This window comes from Rhineura floridana, chromosome 1 (genome assembly GCF_030035675.1).
Source record: "Rhineura floridana isolate rRhiFlo1 chromosome 1, rRhiFlo1.hap2, whole genome shotgun sequence".
NCBI lineage: Eukaryota > Metazoa > Chordata > Lepidosauria > Squamata > Rhineuridae > Rhineura > Rhineura floridana.
Window position 1 is genome coordinate 172615706 of NC_084480.1, and position 9892 is coordinate 172625597.

The 9892-nt window shown below is 45.1% G+C and overlaps 1 long non-coding RNA gene across 1 annotated transcript in view; it reads right to left on the reverse strand.

The window, feature by feature from the left end:
* Positions 1-8621, reverse strand: part of LOC133388055 (uncharacterized) — a 73463-nt gene extending 64842 nt beyond the window's left edge. The window contains exon 1 of the long non-coding RNA XR_009763654.1: positions 8541-8621. This is a non-coding gene — a long non-coding RNA (uncharacterized LOC133388055). The remainder of the gene's footprint in view (positions 1-8540) is intronic.
* Between the last annotated feature and the right edge of the window lie 1271 nt (positions 8622-9892).

The following is a 9892-nucleotide window of genomic DNA, read 5'->3' on the forward strand; positions in this document are numbered from 1 at the left end:
GCACTCCCAGAATCAAAATGAAGAAGAAGGGAGGGAGGGGAACAGAACACATTACTGAGAACATGGCAACTCAGGCAGGCACAGTGACCATGGCAACACTATCTGCACACACCAATCAGATCATGGCCTATGAAGCCAGTCCACACATGGGGATGCGTAGGGGAATACATCCATGACATCATCCACATACACACACATAAGGCACAACCTGCCAGACATTGGGACACTTCAGTACATTCCACTGCATGCACTACTGTGAGTGAAAGCTTCCAACAATCTATACACAGAGGTTTAAATCGCCTTATACAACTCACACAGACAACCGTCTGCTAATAACTAGCCTCTTGACAGCAGAAGTAAGGAAGTGTAGTCCAAATAGCTCTTTGGGGAGGAGGCCTGCAAAACAACCATCTCTCTCTCTCTCTCTCTTTCTGTAGGACAAAGTTTCAAGACCTCCTCCAGGCGAGTTGAGAGCAAAACCCATCTGGGGCAATGAAGAACCATTTTGCAAGGCAAGGCTAGGATGGAACCTGGCAGAGCTTGGAAAAGTTACTTTTTTGAACTACAACTCCCATCAGCCCCAGCCAGCATGGCCACTGGATTGGGCTGATGGGAGTTGTAGTTCAAAAAAGTAACTTTTCCAAGCTCTGGAACCTGGACAAGCAACAAGAGAAGCCCCTCCTATTTGAGCACGATTTAGCACTAGGATGGGAAACAGATGTAGCAGGTTTGAGCCCCATCATGGGAATGGTAGAATTCAGGCCAAATTCACATTTTGCATGCCTGTTCAGCAGCAGGTATGTCCAAGACAGAAGGCAGGCTCCAGGCACCACAAAGCAGCTCTCTAACTACAGTGCCACCACAGCTGACAGAAGGAGGGCAAATGATGGGGCATTTTCCATCCACCAGTCAGTTCCAGCCGTACGTGCCTGGACCAAGGGGAGGAACTCTAGGTTTGTGGAGCAGCACATGTTCCACATGCAGGAGATTCCAGGTTCAAACCCTAGATGTGATCTCCCACTGACAAAGGCTGGGTGGAGTTAGGCATCCCTGAGGGAATCCATTGTCAGGAGTCAATTGGAAGGAGCACTGCGTGAGGCTCCCAGTCATCACTCGCCCCCTCTAGCCACACCTCTCCACTGCTCATGGCTTGATTGCCCATTGCCCCATAAGAACTTGTTCTCCTCTCACATGGATCAGTTGGAGGTTGTTCTTCATTCATCACACCAGCACTAACCAGGAGACTGTGTAGCTGCTAGAGGACAGCCCCCTTACCCTTGCTGGAGCTCAAGTACCCAGAGGGGGGAGAAGCTGCAGGTACTGAGTCCGACTAGCAGAGAGGTACCTGCCCCCCTCCATTCACAATCCCATCTTAAGGCCAGCTTCAGTGAGTCGAAATCTGTGTAGAAAGGCAGGGATCCTTAACTGCTAAGCCCTATTAACAAAGAAGCAACAAAATGAAAGCTTGTCTCCAATAGCATGCAGTGGAGTGGATTGTGGAAGCAGGATGATTGAAGAGTGTTGTCACACACCTTGCCCTGTGCCTTTACTGCATGACCAACAGCAAAGTAGCAAGTGTACTTCATACCCAGTCTCAGCCTGGCTTTACCAGTACATAACTGTCCAGCACTTGCAAAGGCATAACCGCAGCAGCATACCACTGGAAACAGGAAGGCTGGCAACCCCCCAGGAGGACAGCTGGGAGCATGCTGACCACTGCTGGCCCTCATGCTACAGGCCTTTCTTCTGGCTTGCTCAGCACTGTAACTGGGGAGTTGCCTTGCCACTGTACAAGCAGTGAGCCATGGGTGGCAGCTGCAACAGAACACTGATGCTCAGTAGGCAGAAGAAGTTACTGAGAGAGAGGGCTGCCACCTAGGCACTTTTCTAGTGCCCTTGCCTCAGTCTCTTTTCCCCAGTTGAGAGACAGCAGGTAGCCATCGTTGCTGTGGAACTCCATGTGCAATGGTTGTTTGTGCTGCTCAGACTGTGTTCCTGCAATACAAAAGGGGCCATGAATATGTCCTCTGTGCCTTGCCATGTTTTGCTCTTGCTGGGCTCCTGTACTGCTGTAAGCCCCTCAGCAGACAATTACATAACATGTGATGCTAAGCCCAGCATGGGGATACAGCAATGAAGAACGCTGGCCCTGTTCCTTTGCTGTCATGTAGTTTTCACAGGCACAGGATCCCTTGAACAAAAACATTGGCAACCATGTTCATGAACCACTCCATGATGCAATTAAATGAAAAAATTGCCTGCTTTCCAGCTCTGTCTCTCTGTAGCTCACCTCAGCCATCTTCAGGATGGGACTCTCAATGAGATGGAGTTCAAGGCATTATCTATTACCACATCCCAGCCAGGCTCAAGGTCTGCTTTCTATTCATTTGAGCTCCAGCAAGGGCAGGTTTTAGTCAGCCAGTTTCATTTACACCATAGGCAAAATGGACTATATAGCTGGAAGTGAATGGATAGAAAATTACGTCTGCTGGAGGAATAACAAGTAGGTAGTCATAACCTAGCATTAGCAAGGGGCAGGGAGATTAGCAAAGGTTGGGTGATCAAAAGGCAACCTGGATCATAAGAGAGCCGGGCAATTGGATTATGAAGCTCTTCTCCTTATTGGTTCTGGCTGTACACTCTCCCAGGTGCGTTTCCTGTGCCTATTCTCATGGGACATCATATCCAGAGATTGAAATAGAGATATTATTTGCCCTAAAAATAAATTAAGTTTTTTAGGTGTTCCAGCTGATCATTACTAAAGCCTCGAGGGGCTTTTTGAGTGCCCGATATGAGCACTCGAAAATCCCAGATGAATTGCCACAGTGCTAGAAATCCAAATTCCTCTCTGGAGCACAGTTGGGAATCTTTAGACGTCAAAATGGAAAAAAATTCTGACAAGTAAAACTTTCAGACATTCATACTTTATTGTCCTTTACATACACTGCAGATGTTGTTATAATTGGTTTTGGGTTACAAATCTCCTTGTCTTCAGCAATAGCTAGCACACGCTAAATGTCTCTGCTATGCTAACATAAAATCCACTGCAGCAAATTATGTAAAGCCTATTGCAAAATCTCACCACTCTAAAGTTCAAGCAGATCAAGCCATGAAGTTCACCTGGGGAAGCTGCAGAGAGAGAGAGAGATGCCAAATGTGTGGTTCATTATCCGTATTAGGGCCTACTTCCACCCACTTTTCTGATACTGGAACTGTTTTTCTATACCTGAAGGATCATCTGTCTCCACATGAGCCTGTCTGTGCTCTAACATCCTCCTCAGGGGCCCTTCTCCAAGTTCCTATCCAGGGTATGCTGGGTGGCTACTGCAGAAAGAGCCTTGTCAATGATGGCGCCCCACCAATTATAGAGATCCTTTGGGAGTTGGGCAGAGAACTTCCATACCCATTTGCACCAGGCTACTATGTCAGATATACTACTACTATGCCAGCGGAATAGACACAGAAAAAATACCATAAAGAAAATAAAAGAAAATGGCAGAAAAATTACAGACACCCCTATGCTGTCCCTAGAAGCACTGCCTCATCCCACCAAGCAGGACACCCGCATGCCGCGTGGACACAGATGTAAAAATCTGATTCAGTTCTCATTTAAAGGCACTACCAAATTCACAATTTCCTCTTCACAATTTCACCCTTCTCTGAATTTTGCAATATATTTCCCCAGCCAAGTAAGGTGTGCAAAAATGCATATACTGGGGGAAAGTCTGCATAGGAATACTTATGATCGTGAAAACAATATACAAACATACATTACATTAGGGGGAGATGCTTTGCAAAAATGCATTCACTGGGCAAAATTACAAACACTAAAATGCTGGTGATTTTTCATGAGGACTTTTTTTAAAAAATTGCAAACATGTGAAAATGGGGAGAACTGAAATTAAGACTGGAAGAATGAGAAATGGAGAGAGACAAAAACCAACGAATCCGCCCATCCCTAGAAGCAGCCAATGAGCTTGGAATGACATTGGCACGCTCCCAACACGCCTCCCTGCAATAATGCCATTTCACCCCCACACTGTCAGCCACAGTGGCTCACTCCATTGGCCATGGGGTTGGAAGGAGAAAATTGGAGCTCAAGCCCCACCAAGAGGAAGGGGGTAACTCACTTTCTGCATGTGTGCGGGGGAGCCACGCCAGCAACACAAGAGAGTGAGGTCCCAGAGGTGAAACTCACACTGCAAGCTCCACAATGCAGTTCCCTAACCAGTCAGCTGCAGCAGCAGAGAGCAATCAGGCACATAACGGATCTGCCCCCACCCCAAACACAATCATAGCGTGGGGGCTGCATGAGGCCCAGGCAGGCGGAACAGCTCCTGTTTTGTATGCTGGAGGTTCATATCATGGAGAAAACCTCACTTTGAGAAGGCGATGAGAGAGACCCCACGTACACAGATACACTTGAGCTGACAAGCAGGAGTGCTGCATAGACCAATAGCCTGACCTCTAGTTTTGCCCCTCCCCCTGGAAACCCATATAACAAATACACATACACTCCGCCATGTTGCCAGATAGGCCAGCATCCCAACAGACCTCAGTGTCCCTTCAGCGTCCCTTTCCCTCCCTACTCACTGCTTCACACACCCCACTTATGCAACCTGAGAGTCAGAGAGTCGGAGACCTGCCTCTTGACCAGCCAGAGAGCCAGACTGAGCATTGAGATGAAAGCCTCTTCTCCTGCCCCCCCATCCCCTCCTAAATGAACTGAATCCAGATCACACTAGAGTGGAGAAATGGGACCCCTAGCAACAAAGAAACCACACATATGACAGGATCAACGTTCTTATTACAGGAATGGAGAACTTGTGTCCCACCAGATGTTGTTGGACTACAATTCCCATAGTTCCTGACCTTGGCCACGCTGGCAGGAGCTGATAGGAGTTGGAGTTTAAAATCATTAGGGGGCCCACAAGTTTCCCATGCTTGTTTTATTGAAGAGAATCAGGGATAGGGGAGATCATGAAAAGGAAAGACACATTTATATCATTGCCAACCAGTCTCCAAGCAAGGCTCCTATGTCTTAAACATGGCTTGACAGACAGAAAGGAAGCAGGTGTAGAGTCCCTTATGTTACTAGCTCCATGTAAGGTACACCTTCAGCTGTTGCATAACTGTCTGTCATGGAGCTTGCAAGGCAACAGGTTCCTGCCTGGAACAAATAGGTTAATAACCCCCTTGAAGAACAACCCAAAGCACCTTAGTCACTGCTACTAGTCAAGAGGTGGGCCTTCCTCCTGGACAAATAGGACAGGGCACACAATGGATCCTGTACCTGGGAGAGAGTGACCTGCAGACAGCCAAGGGAAACACTGTGGGTATCTCTGGACTGTCACTGTTTTGTAGGTGGGATTCAAGCACATACTGAAACATTAGGTTTGCACAGTTAAAGTTAATTAGAGGGATCTGTTGCCCTAGCACAACAAATCCATTTTTTTAAAAAATCTGGCTTTTTATGGTTTGGAAAGCAACCAGGAAATGCATTGGAAAGTGTGGAATGAATGAATGTGTGTGATGACAAATGAAAGTGTGAGATGAACAAATGACTAACAGGAAGATGTGTAAACACCCCACAAGCAAATCAAGATGAATACAGGACAAATGCTAATTGTTGTATACTGACCCACAAGCAAATCAGAATGAATGCTCAATAAATACCCAATATAACCTAACCTCTGCATAAGTTTTGTGCAAGCAAATCAGGATGAATGCTCAGGAAACAGGTCCCCTAAAGCAGAGTTTGGAAGTAATTAGTTGCAAAAAATTAATTACTTGTAATTTATTACTTTTTTGAGGAACGAGTGGGTAATTTCTTCACATTTTGTTTGTAATAGAACGAGGAGTAATTTTATTACTTTTGAGGAATAACTGTAATGTTACCAGCATTACTTTTCAGAGTTACTGGGGGGGGGAAGCAGGGAAAGTTTTCTGCTCCTCTGATTCATGGATGAAAATCATGGTGCCTCATACTGGGCTTCTGTGCAGCATTGCTCTTCTGTCATGCTCTGTGCATATTCAGGAGGTGATGGAGGGAGGAGGTGGAGAGCCAGACAGGGTGGGATGGAGAAAACAATTGTTAAAAAATGGACGGTGGTGGAGTGGAGGAAGAAAGGAGGCAGAGGGTAAGGGCATGAATGAAGGAGGAAAAGGAGGCGGCAGCAGCATGGAGATAAAGAACTGTGGAGGTGAAAGATGTGTGTGTGTGCATGTACATGTACTGCCTTCAGCACCCTCCCTGGCTACTTTGCTGCACTTGCGGTGTTTTAATTTTTTTGCACCCCAGGGGAAAATGTTTCCTTGAGTTTCTACATTTAGAACAGCAGTTTTAAGGATGTGCAGATTTCCAGATATCTGGAAAATAAACAATAGTCTGGTCCCTCAGCTCTTTTTTCTCACTGGTCCAGAAGTGCACAATTGCGTACTTCCTTCCTGATGGGAGGAAAGAGGGCTTTTTTTAAAAAAAAATGCTCCCATCTGCAGGTCAAACAACCTTGCACATGCCCATTTACTGTTGACTTTTATGCTGAGAATGCATAGTATCCCAGCTAAACTATCCTGATGCTACACCAATGTTAGCAATTGAAGCTACAGCAGCCTGGGACTAGAGCTGAGTAGAGAGGCACAGTTGCGGTTGTGCTGGTTTCAGTGAGTCTCCAGCTCTGTTCTCTGAAGCTGGAGACACACAACACTAGTCAAATTCCACTGCTTTTACTCCAAAACCTGGGAAAATGCAGCTGCTGTGCATTTCTCTGTGAAATCAGCTTCACACAGAAATCAAAATTGTTTGGTAAATCAACTTGTTGCCATTCCATGGTGTGTCCAATGAAAACGCTTTCCTGTATGTTGGGCCGAGACAGTGACTGGCCCAAGGCTTTGCTGTGGACAGTCCTAAAGGTTCTGAGATCAGCAGTGGGTAAGGGAGATGTATCCAGCCATGGGCAAATGTGTTTTAAAGCAAAGCCAGAGAAAACAGTCTGACTGCTTTTGAAGCAGCTAGTGTGTCTACAGCCTAAAGTGCCAGTGCAGCTGCCACTTTATCTCCATCTTCAGGCCACTTTTGCATGGGTCTGGGAGTGCTACCAAAAGGGGTGTCTGGAACTGTGATGGCAGGTGGTGAGAATTTTCATCATACTGGACAAACACAGGGGCAAGGAAGGCAAAATAATGTTCCTGTTTGGTACTAGCCCCTCTCCTCCCTGCTCACTGGCTGTCTGGGACGTTTCATAGCAAGGAGTGCACATAGTCATTAGGGCTGCATCCTCTCTCAGTGCCAGACATCTCTGCTCCCCCCCAGCCCAGCTCAGCCTGGAACTGCTGACCTCTCTCTGACTCATGCTTCCACAGGCAACATTCTGACAGCAATTTCATTTATTTCCTGATTTATCTGCACCTTAAGAGAGACCATCTCTCCTCCACACACACACACACACAGAGCCCTTAAGGAATGGATGGTCAACTGTATTGTGCACAGGCGGACATACAGCTGGAACTGTAGGGTCTGAGAAAGCCAATTGTTTTTAATCTGCTAATTTATGGTGCTGTCAAATACTGCACCAGCCAATAACTTTGTAACAATGTGGAGATCTGCAGTCAAGCCCTCTCATAAAGAGATTTAGGAGGGTAAGAGACAGAATTAAACATCCTTTCCCTGAGTATTGACTTCCAGGTGAACACAGAAAAACAACTACATTTCTCACAGTCCAGATGAATAACTTACAGTTCCTCACATTCCGGCCTAGCTAACCTGAACTTGTGTCCTCTTACCATGGCATGGTTAGGGTGTGGCTTATAACGCAAAACCTCCCAAGCTGATGTGTGAAGTTGTGGCTCATTCTTGATTCGTCCTTGTGCCAATTATCCATCACACAATCCATCCACAATTGGCATGCACAGAGGTGAACCCAAAGATCCTCAGCACCTCTCCTCTTTGCAGCACACATTCATAAGGACACAAGGTCAGTCCTGCTGGATCAGACCAAGAACCTGCCTAATTAAAATCCCATTTCCAAGAGTGGACAGAGAGGTTCCTGTTGCCTCTTATATTCATTTCCAAAATACAATGCACATTTCCCATTTGTCTAAGTGACTAGCCAGAGTCAAAGGCAGCCTTTAAGAGAACTGCTCTCCCATGCACAGACTTGTTATCATTAGGAATAAAAAAAATGTTTCCAAATATTTTGATGAGAAGGAAGCATTCATTCTGCCAGTTCAAAAGTTGCAACAGGACTCCTGAAGCTTAAGCAAGCCAGCTCTTAAACAAATACACTTATCCATCCATTTCAAATTGCCTTCTTTCCAGGCCTCTTGACACACCCTGCACTCTGGCTGGGCAAACCAGTTTCATGGTTTCTGCCCACTCCATAGGTGGCTGCAAGCTGACCAGCTAAGCAGCCAAACTGAACTGCTTGATCACTCATTGATAAGCACATACTGTTAGCTAGCTGCTGAGGTCCAAATTAGAAAAGGCACACCATTCACACAGTTAACAAAAAATCCCATTCTTTAAAAAAAAGTGTACATACCAGGGCAAGACTCCTAATCTGGATCAAGGCCTGGCATGGGCAGTAGGGAACTTTAGCCCTTTGCCCCACTATGGTCTAGGGTCGAGAGAGGCATTTGGTACGTTCAGATTTAATATGAACCTACCTAATTTTCACTTCCCAAAACAATATGCAAACTGAAACACAGCTGGCCTTCAACATTTACACTTTTCTGAATTTTGCAATGCAGTTGTTCAGCCAAGTAACGTGTACAAAAATGCATATGCTAGGATAAAGTGTGCATAAAATGCATGTTTTGGAGAAAATAACACAAAAAGACATCATAGAGAAAATTGTTTTTGAAGCAAAAGTACATGCAAAAATGTGTATATTAGGAGAAATTCAAACTAAGATGCTGATAAATTTTCATGAGGCCTTTTTAAAAAAAGAAATCACAAACTGATGTGGAAATGTGAAGAACTGAATTTAAGATTGGAAAAATGAGAAACTGGGAGAAACTGAAACTGACAGATTCACCCATCCCTACTGTTTCACGTGCCTGCCATTTGGAATGAAAGAAAAACTCTCATTCAGGCCAACACTGCAAATTGTTCCAGTGCAAAGAGCAGGCAGGGAAAGCTTGATTTGGACTGGGACCAAAGCAGGGGCAAAGGGTTTAGAAAGTCCTTGTATGCCCCCTCACACCACACCAGAGTCCTGGTCCTGCTATTTACATTTTACAACCCATTCAAACAACTAGAAATTGTGTAAAGGGTGCCTTCTTTCTTTTGGCCCTGAGATGTGCCAAAATAAAAGGCAGGCACTGAATACCAGGGTAGTACAACTAAATAACAACAAAACAACAACAATTCTTGAGAGCAAGTTATCAAAGAATATCCCCAGAAGTCTTTGCTACCTTCCTAATGCTGAAATGCTGTGCACATTTACTAGGGAGGAAGTAAGCTACACTGAGCACGGTAGGACTTTTTTCTTTTTCGCTTTTTTTATGTTCAGCAACACAAATTCAAAACAACAGCAACAAAAAAAACCCAGCAGCATGGATTCCTTGGATACATCCAGAAAATAATACAAGATATTCAGTATATTGTTAATACACAGAGAAACTATGATTAAATTTTTTAATTTTCTTCTTTTGTACAGGGTAGTTTACACTCAGAGAGAAATTAACTGAGTCTTTGGAGACTTGCTCATCGCAAGACACAGAGCTGAAGACTAGCAGAGGATGGGGAGTAGGCAAATACAGAATTGTTTGTAAGTGAATAAAATTTTGCCACACAGCATAAAAAGTTTGCAGTAGGACTTGTTTCTGAGCAAACAAGAATAGGATTGAGCTGTACTAAGCAGGTGCAACTCGCCTATTAAAGCAGGGGTGG